The following is a 13,122-nucleotide window of genomic DNA, read 5'->3' on the forward strand; positions in this document are numbered from 1 at the left end:
AGTGAGTACTTAGAGATTTTGTTTAGTTTTAGCCAGGTCATTATGGTTGATTTTCTCATACTCTCTTTCATCCATATTTGTACCAGTGGATTGAAGGAAAGCTGCCTTGTTGTGGGAACATTATTGAAAGCTTTGTTAAAAGATCACGTTCATGTTTATGCTCTGGAGAATGGGATAGTGAATAATAATAAAGCTTGGCTTTATGAGGGATAGCTCATGCCAAATAGACATATTTGTTGTTTATGATGTAGTAAGTAGGAGCTTAGAAAGTGAGGTTACTGTAGATGGGATCTTCTGAGCTTATGCAAGGCCTTTGATACAGTGTTGAATCCATTTTTGCTTTCTAGACAGAGGTCTTTCAGTCTTGGTGCTGCTATTTTGATTATAGAACTGACTAAAGGATCATACACAAAAAAAGTCTGCTATAATTGCATCAGTTTATTTATACATTGAAAGCAATGTAGTTGATATGTCTGATACAGAAATCTATGTAATCCATTCAGGATTGCCATTTTTGCAGGGAGGTCTTGACAAACTGGCAATCTGGGTGGCAGATGAGATTCACTGTCAATAAATGTAAAGTTATTCTCTTTGAATTTAAAAATATGCAGGCAGCTTATATACTTAATGGAAACAAGACAGGTAAACCATTGATGGAAAAGGACTTATTAGTACATTGTATATAATATATTTAAACAATGCTAATCAGCAGTAGCAAAAGGCAGCAAGGGGTATCATGCTTTATTAAAAAAATACATTTATAAAACGGGAAGGTATTTCTAACCATTTACAAAGCATTGGTAAGGCCCTATTCAAAACATGCAGATTTGGTCACCAATACTCAAAAGGAATATTATTTAAATAGTGAAAGTCCACAGAAGACATACAAAGCATATAAAAGTTATGGAAGATCTCATTTATTTAAATAGCGAAAGTCAAAAAGTAGAGCAGGGGTGCCCAAGAGGTAGATCAGGATCTACCAGTAGACCTTTAACTGGTGATCAGTAGTTCTCAAGACTCTGTCAACAAACAGCTTGTCTAAATCACCCTTCCATTTCATGCTTTTCATTCAGATATTAATTATGTTAAGGTTATTTAAGAAATAGTTGTTTGTTAAATATAACAATATACATTTTCTCATAAATCAATTTTTAAGTAAAAATGTCCATGGAAAATAATACTTACAAAGCTTTTATGGATGTAGATCATAATGGAACAGCATCACTTAAGGTAGACCTCACCTGACCTCACCCTATACCCGCAGGTTGGATGGGTTTGGGCCGACCTTGCACCCCTCACGGCGGGTGCGGGTTGAGCTCCTCTGACTGCACTCCCCGCCCCTATGCGACATTCCAAATTCCGGCTTCTGACTTCCGGGTTGAACTTTTATAGATGCGCGCCTCTCGCCCCGCTCCTTTTGTGACATCATTGCCGGGACGGGTTGGTGTGGGTGTATAAAATGAACCCGGAAGTCGGCTCGGACGGGCGCAGATGGTGGGAGGGTGGATGTGTCGAACATATTTTGCACCTATTGTGCTCATTTGGAAATACAGGAATGGGACCTGTTATCCGGAACTCTTGGAATTTGGGGTTTTCCAGATAACGGATAGTGATGGGCGAATTCCCGCGATTCGCAGCTGGTAAATAAATTCGCAAAATCGCCGTGAAAATTCACCGGCGTCTGTTTTTTGACGCCAGCGCATTTTCGCTGCCAAATGTGCTCCATCGCCCAAATGTGCTCCTCTGTTGCCAAAAACAACTACTGCTGCTAAAAATATTTATTGCAGCTGTAGTTTAGTGTATCCAAATCACCCGTACTATACATGATTTCCAACCCTTTTATATGTGTTTTTATTTCAATTATATTCACAAACAATGTCCAGTAATAGTTGAAGAAACCGGATTGACGAGTGTTCTCCCATGCTGAATATGGTGGCATTTGGAGAGATGCAGAGAGATGAGATAATCTTCCTGTGGTTTATAAATAAGGTCGTATACCCTTGGGAGACATTTATGTAAACAGTAAACACTGTTTCACCTGTAATCACACTGCATTTTATCCTGGCCTATAATTCCAATAATGTCATCCAGGAAGTATAAAATTGTCATTTAAATTGTCTAGAAGAAGATCACAACCTTGTAACTTGGGAATATTTCCAATCCAAAAATAAACACAGTCAGTTCAAAGACCAAAGAAAATATATATTTTTTTTTAGTTTGTTTGTTATCCTGCTTCACTGTTTTGATGGCAGTCTCAGCTTAGCTTTACTGTAGCCTGTACTGACCTGTTGTGCCCAGTGGGAGAAGCTGCCTGGCATGCGCATCTCTGTGCCAGTCGCACCCTGGGAATATTAGTTTATGCAATTTAGAATTTGCACAATTTGCTGGAGACATCTGACTGAGGTTCAATAGATATAAAAGGTTAAACAGATCTTAATGGCAGATGTGAAAGGATAAGCCCACGCAACTCCTTGAATTCTCCCACACCCAAGGTCATAATATTATTCTGGAAATTGGATATCATCCTGACTGCTGAAGCACCCTTTCTTAAACAGCAGAAGATATTACAAAGACTCGGGCCTAAAAGACACACCATTAAAGCTTGGAGCCCACAAAACTGAGGTAAGCAATGATTTGGGTTTTACCAATGAAATCAACATTTCATATTATATATTATTACAAATATTTGATAGTTAAAGGTGCTGTAAATTACAGGCTCAGCCCTTGGTATAGACAACAACTGAATGCTACAGCCATTCTGGATATAAATAAACACGAACGGGGGGAGGGAATGAAGAAATAAGATCCTGTCGCACAGAGATATTTCATTTTCCGAAGGGCGTAGGAAATGCAGAAGACAGAGGGGAGGAAGCAGGCTGCAGGCTTGTACAGATAATCTAATATTTAATGACTGGTACTGATCCTGTTATTTAATACCAAATTTACATGAAAACCTTTGCTGTGTAAGCTCCGTCAGCTTCTTAGAAAAACAGAAAATGCTATGAAAGATAAATTAAGGTGATAAGTTGTGACATTGGGGTTATTTATCCTTGCACAGTGACAGCAAGACTGCCTATTGTCTTATTGTTCCATAACACAGAATTGTATTGCTTGTCTGTACATGGAATATCCATGGTATGTTTACTGCTCAGAGGGGTCTTCAGATGGTCATTAGTGATGTGTGGGTTGACCCTAAACTTACAATGACCAGTGGGCTGACCATTGGTTGAGCGGGTTCAGTTTGAAATGTGGTCAACCACTGTAGGTTAGGATTGGGTGCAGGTCAGACTGGGGAAGTACAATTTTCCACTACTCCCAAAGATTCCGCTTCTTGGAACCAGAGGTAGTGTTCAGAATGAGATAACCCAGGTAGGGGTCAGGTGCAGCTCCTACAATGGCAACATTTTGCGGGTTAGGGTGGGTACGGGTTAAAGTTTTGCAGGTTAGGGTCAGGTGGGGGTTGAGGTTTCCTGACCCACACATCACTAATGGTCACTATAAGTGAAACTTGATCACACCGCTTATACGCCATACCTCTCAACTATCCCGTTTTTCACAAGACAGTCCTGATTTTGACAGCTCAACCAGCAGTCCCGGATTGTTACTGAAATTTGCCTACTTTCTCTAAGTGTCTAACTTAATTGGCTTTTGGCTGAGAGCCTACAATATGTTCCAGGTGCACTTGGATACTTTTGTAACAATTTAAGATAAGCAAAGACGATATCGTAACAATTTAGGATAAACAAGTCTCTTGGGGAAAATGTGACTTGCAGCTTAAAGGGCAATTCACCGTCATTAGCAAAATTGTAGTAACACATAAAACCACAAAAATTTGTTCAAACTTTCATAACATGCCAATTTTGTCAAATGAACATGGTAATTAAGGGGTGTGGTCATAAAAATGGGTATAGTCAAAAATGTTTCTGTCCCTCTTTCTATTTCCATGTTGGGAGATATGATACACTGAAAATACACAGATTCCCTCATAAGAACTACAATGAACTTACTGCACCAAAAGCCTAATAAAATAAATCATTTATGTTTTCAAAGTTGGCCACAGTGGGCTGTGATCTTGTAACTTTGTTAAATATCTTTGCAAGACCAAGACCATGCACATGCTCAGTGTGGTCTGGACTTCAGTTGGGAGGTTAAGCTTAGGGATTGTCATTAATTATCATAATAGCACAAGTCAAATAATATCTGCCGGAAGCCGATACAGCAAGACTGATTACTAATCAGAATATGCAGACTGCATTGGGTCTGTGGGTAAAAATCTCTACACGGTGGCCGGCTGCTCTACAGGGAAACAAACAAAGCTGCCCGAGTTCTGGGAAGGAAGGTTACCGTTTAATAGTATGATCGTTTCCCTGCAGAGCAGCTAGGGACCATCTGAAGTTTCCTATCTGCAGCTGTCAGAGCAAGTAAAATGAAGGGGGAATTTCACTGCATGCAGTCAAGTTTATTATAAAAGCACATTTTTAATTAAAGTATATTGGAGATAAATTTCTTAATTAACAAAAGTAAAAATGGGATTTTATTTTTTTTACATCCCCTTAAAAACTGAGAGATGGCTTTTTGGAGTTTTCTGGATAACGGGTTTCAGGATAAATACCTGTACTATAAAAAAAAAGTCCTACCTCCATACATTCAACAACCAAATAGTATTTGTCATTGAACATTTGTAATGTGAAATGTTAAATAAAACAAATTTCCATCCTAATTCCTCAAACTCTCTGTGGCGGAGTTGAATCACATAGGTAATGTAATAAATACCTATAAGCAGGGAATTAGGACTTTCTTTTCTTTCTACAAAGAGATTTTGTGCACACATAACAACATGCCAATGGCAGCTATGCCTCTAAAGTGCGTTGTGACATGAGCTGAAAAAAGTAGTTAACAGTAACAAAGGCCATATGAGTCAGGAAAAGCAGAGCGAAAATGGCAAAAAAAGAAGCAATTTGCCATTTTTTGTGATTTGTTCACGAGCGACAGGGAGTCACAGAGGACTTCCCTGCACTTCTTCCCTGGTTTATTGTAAATGACCGCTAATATTGTATATTGATGCTAGTTTGGACACCATGAACACTTTGTAATAAAAGGCCCGAAATTTGCCCAGGTGCAGTACCCAGAGAATCCAGTCAGACCTTTGCCATTAAACAGGTGACCAGTAAATGCTACCTGTTGATTGGTTGCTGTAGGTGACTAGATATGTAGCAACATCATTTGTTTAAACCAACGATAAATGTTAATTAAGGTAAGAGTAATCAAAGAACAGGAAAAAATGAAAATTCAGACTAATATCAAGTAAATATTTGACACTCACAAAAAAAATATTCAGAATGGAAGCATTTCTTCTAAAAACAAAGTCAGCTCTACAGCAAGACTATTAAGATATAATATTATATAGAAACATGACTCAGCTTGCAGTTCTTCTCTCTGATATTATGTAAAGTGATGAGAGGGGCCAAGTCATTACTTGGTAGCGATGGCTCTGCACAACGATGAATCAAGCAGGCGTTATGATCTAGGTGGTTCTTACCGACAGCTCTACTCCTCCCCTCCCTTTTCTCTCTCACTCTGATTCTTCCTTTTAATCTTCCTTTTAATCTTCCTAGAAAGGACACTGGATCTACTGTACTTTCTCAGCATTGTGTTCCACAGGTACGTGAAAGCTTATTTGACTTACGTGACGTTTAATACAGAATGTGTCGATTTGAGAAATGTTACAGTTAAATATGTTAATATGCTGAGAATGCTGTGTTAGAAGTAGAAATATGAATATTGATTCCATTCCATAACCATCACGTTATTAAAAACTGTGTATAGCCAAGTTAAACAACACACAACCACAACAAAATCTTTCCTGTGGGTGCATAGACAGAGTAGGGAGGGTTGGAGTCCTGCTGGATGTTCATTTTCAGAAAATGGCTGCTCGTTCCTCTGCTCACTGACACATAGACGTCCCTCACATATTTGGCAAACCTGTCAGATCATTACAGACATTTCTGCACTGTGCAATGTTAAATGTCTCGTATTAATGTGGCAGCATTTTCTTGTTCTTCCCGTTTTATAAAACAAAGTGAAGGACACAAGGAAGTGGGCAGAATTCTCAAACAAACCTTGAGAATTCTCAAAGCCGCTTCCCTGTTAACGTCACCTACATCAGAAAAAAAACAATGAAGGTGTTGCATTGTTAGGATAAAAGTCTTAAAGGGGTTGTCCACCTTTGAGTTAACTTTAAGGGGCAGATTTATCAAGGGTCGAATTTCGAAGTTAAAAATACTTCGAAATTCAACCATCGAATTAATAATACTTCGAATATCGAATTCAAACTTTTTTTGATTGAATTTGGCTATTCTGCGGTCGAAGTAAAATTGAACGATTAAATCCTTCGAATAGAACGATTCAAACGATTTTTATTTCGACTTCAAAAACTTAGAAAAATGCTGTAGAAGGTCCCCATAGGCTAACATAGCACTTCGGCGGGTTTAATTTGGTGAAGTATTGAAGTCAAAGTTTTTTTAAAGAGACAGTACTTCAAAGAAAGAGATTTTTACTTCAAAGTCATAGTATCCTATTCGATGGTCAAATATATATTTTGAACTTAGAATTTTTTTACTTTGAAAAGTCTCTCGAATTCACTTCGACCCTTGATAAATCTGCCCCTTAGTATGATGTAGGGAGTGATATTCTGAGGCAATTAGCAAATGGTTTTCATTTTTCATTATTTGTGGCTGTCGAGTTATTTAGCTTTTTATTCAGCAGCTCTCCAGTTTGCAATATCAGCAATCTGGTTGGTAGGGTCTAAATTACCCTAGCAACCATGCATTGATTTCGAAAAAAAAGACTGGAATGTGAATAGGAGAGGGCCTGAATAGAAAGATGAGCAATAAAATGGAGCAATAACAATAAATGTGTAGCCTTACAGGGCATTTGTTTTTTAGATGGAGTCAAGAAAAAGTCAGAGAAAAAGACAAATAATTCAAAAACTATAAAAAATGAAGACCAATTGAAAAGTTGCTTAGAATGGGCCATTCTATAACATACTAAAAGTTAACTTAAAGGTGAACCTTCCCTTTTAAATGAGCCCTTTATTTGCTGTTGACATTTCTGATTGAAAACAAGGACATGATGCAAACCCTTGATATCAGGATGTAGAATTAGAAAGGGGATCCATGGAAGCCTTGGAGCAGGTGTGCTCCGCCAATGAGGCAAGCTGAGGCGCTCGCCTCAGGCGGCAGTGCCAGATAAGTTTCCAGGGGCGGCAAAAAGCCGCTCCTGTCACTTTAAAGAGCCGAATTTCGAGTTTTGAAACCGGAAATTCGGCTTTACTAGTGCGAGAGAGCGCAGTTGCGCTCTCCGCACTCGTGTTCCTGCGAGGGGAGGGGCAGCATTTAAGGAGCAGTCTCAGGCGGCATCTTCATTAGAATCGGCGCTTCCTTGGAGAATGTTGTTTGTAGGCCTTTCCAACCTTGTGGTGGTCTCTGGCTACTTGCTAGAACTAGAGCAAATTTTACCCAATTTTACAAGGAATAAAGTTACTGCATTATTTCAATGCAGTGTTTTTTTTAAACTGTGACAGCAGGTTCATTTGTAGAAGTGTAGTCAGACTTTCTTCCTTGTACAGAAAATGATTGAAAATGTTATGCAGGAATGGTTCCCTGACAAACAGGGAACCAGGAGATGCTACTTGCTAACTCGCTGCTTATGAGTTACTAGAATCAGGGCAAACTTTTATCACATTCCGGGTTTTAACTATGTTTTTTAGAATTACCGAGTAAATGGTAATGATTCTTAAAACACAGGTCTCCATGTTGGTGTCCCTTTTCAGTGACATAAACAATATTTTTTTTAAATCAGATTTAACGTTTCCTAGTAAGCTACCTAGAAAGTCTCTTAGAAAGTTTACATTTCATTATCTTTATGACAGATATGTTCTTGCCTTGAGATGGCATTAAGAGATGGGTATACCATTTTGGCACCAACTTAATTCTGTGAATTTCAGTGATCTGATGCCTAAATGCTGTTCTAAAAAAGTTTTTTCTGCATTTACTTAACAAGTTATCAATGGACAATCATTATTGTTGCTGCGGTTTGTCTTTATACACTATCTTTGAACACTATTGTGATTTCAGTTGTATCATAAGAGCTCACCTGCATTTTCATAGACTCTTTCAAAATTACAGAATATTAGCCTCTGCTCCCACCAGTCCTGGTTGCTTTACGTTTCAGACAGGTTGAGCAGGGGCAGTCCACAGTCCATGGTTAGAAGGGAGAGCATAGATGATGGGACTGGGGTTACTGCTGTGGTGGGTGGGCAAGTGGCACCTAGGACAAGAAGTTCTTGCCTTGGTGCAAACAGTGTTGGACTGGGACGCCAGGGGCCCACAAAAAAAAACCTTAGACCATGGGCCCACTCTCAGTGCTATTTTCTTCCTTTTCTCACTCAACCTCTATTTTACTAGTCTGTTTTCTTTACATACTATAATCTATTATTCCATCTATTTACCCTCTTTGTTAAGGAAATAAGAAATTGTCATGAAATAGGCCAAATGTTTAGAAGCACTGACACCTGCGCCCACTGGGAGTTTTCCGACACTGGGTGCAAACATAGGTGTCCAAAGATGAAGAGAAAGAGATAAAAAGGTATTTTATGTTCTCTGCTTTCACTTCATCTGCAGTATTAGAAACAATAGTAACTTATAGATATAACCTGAGGCCGTGTTAAAGGGCACCAAGCAAAAATGACAAAGAATACTATTCTTGCCAGAAAATGCCCCTTTGTGCTATGCCAATGCCATCCGTACTGGGAGGGAGCTTCAAGCTCTGGCAGCAAAGTTTGGTCACACACAAGTGCATAGTGAGCAAGCTCCTCAGTTTACTCATTGATGCACATGTGCATGACATTCCATGGGGGAGGAATCTACTGATGATATTGAATCATCCTTCCGAGTCCTACCCGAAGGCATGGGCTCCGTTGCCCAAGCGTCCCAGGCTACCGCCCACGAACAGCTTGAACAGGTGGGTCCCCCTTCGTCGAAGCTAGGGAGGCCCACCATCCCCGCCCCCCAAAGGGGTTTGGGGTTGTTTGGACTCCCCTTCGCCGAAGCTAGGGGGAGTCCCATCTACCCTGGGTTCTGCAGAAGCTTCCCCAGATTCTACACCTCATACATGTGTGAGTGAGCTGGCGAATTTGCTAATTATGCACATACACGTGATGTAGAATCAGAACAAATATCCTGCCTGGTGCAAGCGTTATAGAGCTCACTATGGGGATTTTCTAGCTAAAAAGTATTACTCCCCCAACCAGAGTGGGGGGCTCTCTTAGCCCTTAGCTCCATTAAAATATATTTAACTGTGAAATAATGATATGCCAAAGCTACACACACAGTTGGAATACAATTATCAGACAAGAGTTTTCTTCTGTTGGAATCAACAAAGCATAATCTTCATTGCACACATTATCTTATTGTGGGAATATCAAAGTCCCAGGCTTCTGGCCACTGCAGCTTCATTTACAGAGGCTGTTACTACCTGCATTTCAGACCAAAATTAAATGGGTTTTTTCCACCTTTTTTTGCACTTTGCCCCTATCTGGTAATAAATGATCCTTGTATAAAAAAGGTACAAATTGGTGGTTTTAGAAATGTATTTCTATGGGTTCTTTCCATCAGGTAGGAAACAGCTCTGGTTTTGCAAAATGTATTTTGGCTGAGCCAGAAGCATCGTCTATGCTGAGGGCTAAACTGAAACCAGCTTTATGATAATTTCCTTATCAGCATAGATTGCAGCGCAATTAGTTAACCCCTGAAGCTGTCTCAGCTATTTTTTTGTGCCAGTTTCACACAGTACTGATTACTGATTTCCATTTTTTCATAGTTTTGCATCGGGGTCATGGGCATTGTTATTGCCAAAAGTTCACATTGTTACACCGTATTGCAATTTCTATATTATTTTGGCTAGGTTGGAAATATGGGCTTTAGCCAAGAATGTAATCCACAGCCAACAGGTATGGAGATTGTTTACCAATCTGAAGAGACTTCAGAAGGGGTTTTATGTTTTTCTCTATGGCAGAGATCCCCAACGAGTAGCTCGTGAGCAACATGTTGATCCCCAACCACTTGGATGTTGCTCCCAGTGGCCTCAAAGTAGGTGCTTATTTTCAAATTCCAGGCTTGGAGGCAAGTTTTGGTTGCATAAAAACCAGATGTACTGCCATACAGAGACACCTGTAGGCTGCCAATACATATAGGGCTACTAAAAGCCAATCAGAGCCCTTATTTGGCAGTGCACCCCCAGGAACTTATGCTTGTGTTGCTCCCCAGCTCTTTTTACATCTGAATGTTGCTCACGGGTGAAAAAGGTTGGGGACCACTGCTCTAGACCATCTAGCAGTCAGTTGCATTTAGATGCATTTTTTTCTTACTATGTTATTATGAACTGAAAAATTATTTACATGTTAAAGTGATAATATATCCAGTATGGAATTAAAATCTGGCAGTGAATGTGGTGGTTTGGAAATCAAGCATTCTCTGTGTCCTTGGAAACAAGAAACTCCAAGAAAAAGTTGAAAGTTGATGACATGAATGCTTGAAGTTCCTAATTTAGTGCAAGGATTTTTGTCAGTGTATAGTACAGGTAATAATAAAACACTACCTTGTACTTAATCCTACTAGAGTCAAAACAAACCTATTGGGTTTATTTAAAAAAAAAAAAAAGTTTCCCTGAACAGGATTTTTTAAGCAAATTAAAACTCAGCACCTAAAAATCTGGGCAAATTTATGAAGATTGCAGAGCTTTTTTTTTTATCTCTGACAAAACCATCAAAACCATTACAGAAGCAACCATTTAGGATTACATACCACACAATTAAATAATGAACAAATGAGGAAATAAAATTATCATTGATATATTTAAACAAATTATACATATCCATCAAGTTCAGCCTTTTGCTCACTCAGATAATTTCTACCTAGATGCAGAGAAGGATGGCAAAATAAATTGAAGTTGCCTCCAATTTGCCTCAAAAAGGGAAAAAGTAATTCTGACACCAAAATGGCAACTGTACTACATATTACAGTAGTTTTGTTCTTTATTTATACCATATCAACATATACCAACGATTTTTATAGAGATCATACACTGTTTACTGCCTCAGTGGAGCTTGCAATCTGAAGTACCTTTTTCTTTCACACATATTGGTCAATTTTATTGGAGACCAGCATGTTTTTGGAGCGTGTTAAGGGGTGGTTTACCTTAAACTTAACTTTTAGTATGATGTTGAGAATGATATTCTAGTCTTAATTTATTTATAATACACAAAAGCTATGAATATCTTGTAAATTATATCCTTATAAACGGTGACTTCTGATGTCATCAGTTATAAACGGTGAGTTCTGATGTCATTTCTGTCACATGACTCCCTAAAACTTGTGTATTATAATAAATAAAGTACCCCCAGTTGCAAAATATGAGGATATTAGAAGTTACCTCGGAGTTCCATGACCTGTATAAAAACACTCGGCCTTCGGCCTCGTGTTTTTTTACACCAATACTGTACTACAATAATGTCTTCATAGGAAGGCTATAGGAGTAGATAAGGAAGCCTCACACCAGTCAGTCTGACAATAGACAATAGGGGGTTCATTGCACTGTTTGCACTTTGTTCCCTGCCATGCACATAAAACATTACAGAAGCCAAGCCCGTAAGGCCTCAACAGAAGCTATTAAATCATTGATTTCATGTATTCTTTTTTTTTGTAAATGTCTGTGTTCATTATTTTAATATATAATAGCGGCTATGTTGTGGCAAAAGTATACAGTAATTACGGTATATTTTCATTTAGGGCCGTGGAAACAAGCGAGTAAAAAAAATAGCTGTGTGCCAAAACATTCCCGCTGAAATGATTTTTATAATGTCTGCATGCTACTTATACCTATATCTTTGATCTAAAGGTATTTCATATATATGTAATAAATCCAAATATATATATATATATATCCTATTGCCGTTCACAATAAAGCACTTTCCAGCTGGACCCAGCCTTTTCCTCTCAGTTGCATCAGGCTCAGTGTTTCCTGATAATTGGCCCACCCAGGTTTTAGTATTACCAGTGACCCTCTCCCACCTCACAATGCAAAGCTCAGTCCAACAGACACTTCATTATTCTTAGTGGGTTTTACAGAATATTGCAGATGTTATACATAAGCGGAACTCCAGTCAGAGAAAAGGCTAGTGGGCTATGATAAACATTCCAGAGGGTTTTCTTTTTTAATGAAACTAGGAAAGCTGCATGACTTATGGAATGATTATGATGGAGGCGTTTGCCAGGAAAATCATTGTTGCAACTAAATACTGAGTCAACTGGGTAGAATATTATTGAAAGAGGCTAGTAAACATGATCTATACAAAGAAAAATCCTCCCGCTCAATATTTTACCGTAACTGTAGAACTACAGAAAATGATTTAGTTTAAGAGCAGTAGTTAAGTAGTAAAAGTGACAGACCTTTTTTTGTTAGTCCCTCCTGGCCCAGGTTGCTTGGAGGGGACATATATTTCTTACAGCAAGTGGACCTATTCATGTGTAACATTTGATTCTGAACATCCTTCTTCTTGCAATTAGCAATATTTTTCACATTTTTAGCTTTGTAACCACATTGGAGTATTTCTTTTGTTTCTCTGAAAGACATACATTATAGACTTAGAATCCAAGAATCATCCAGTACATCTTTTGCTGAACTTCCTCTAATTAGGTTGGAATTATTATTAGTTTGGAAACCAACAAGCCCCATTGTACAACTTCTCTATTTGTATTATTCTTAGTGATTGGCGAATAAATTAGACAGGCATGGATTCGCGCCGAATTTCTGCGTTTTGCCGCCTGCAAATAAATCCATGAAACTGCGGCAAAAAATCTATGGCAAAAAAGTTTGCAGCATCAACAAAATTGTTGTGTGCATAAATTTGTTGCTCACGTCAAAATAATTTTGATGCCCATTGACTTCAATGCGTTTCGTGAATTTTTTTGCAAATTCGCTTATTTTTCCGGTGAAGTGAAACGGGACAGATTCGCCCATAACTAAAATTCTTTTTGATCTCAGCAAAGCATTTATTTCTTCTGT

The 13,122-nt window shown here is 38.6% G+C and overlaps 1 protein-coding gene across 3 annotated transcripts in view; it reads left to right on the forward strand.

Moving 5' to 3' along the window:
• The first annotated feature begins 2,341 nt into the window (after positions 1-2,341).
• fgf1.L (fibroblast growth factor 1 L homeolog) overlaps positions 2,342-13,122 on the forward strand; it is a 42,960-nt gene continuing 32,179 nt past the window's right edge. The window contains 2 exon segments of one of the 3 annotated variants that reach the window (NM_001092788.1): positions 2,342-2,622; positions 5,616-5,661. The gene's annotated coding sequence lies outside the window, so the exon portion shown is untranslated. 3 annotated transcript variants of the gene reach the window in all.

This window comes from Xenopus laevis, chromosome 3L (assembly GCF_017654675.1).
Source record: "Xenopus laevis strain J_2021 chromosome 3L, Xenopus_laevis_v10.1, whole genome shotgun sequence".
Taxonomy (NCBI): domain Eukaryota; kingdom Metazoa; phylum Chordata; class Amphibia; order Anura; family Pipidae; genus Xenopus; species Xenopus laevis.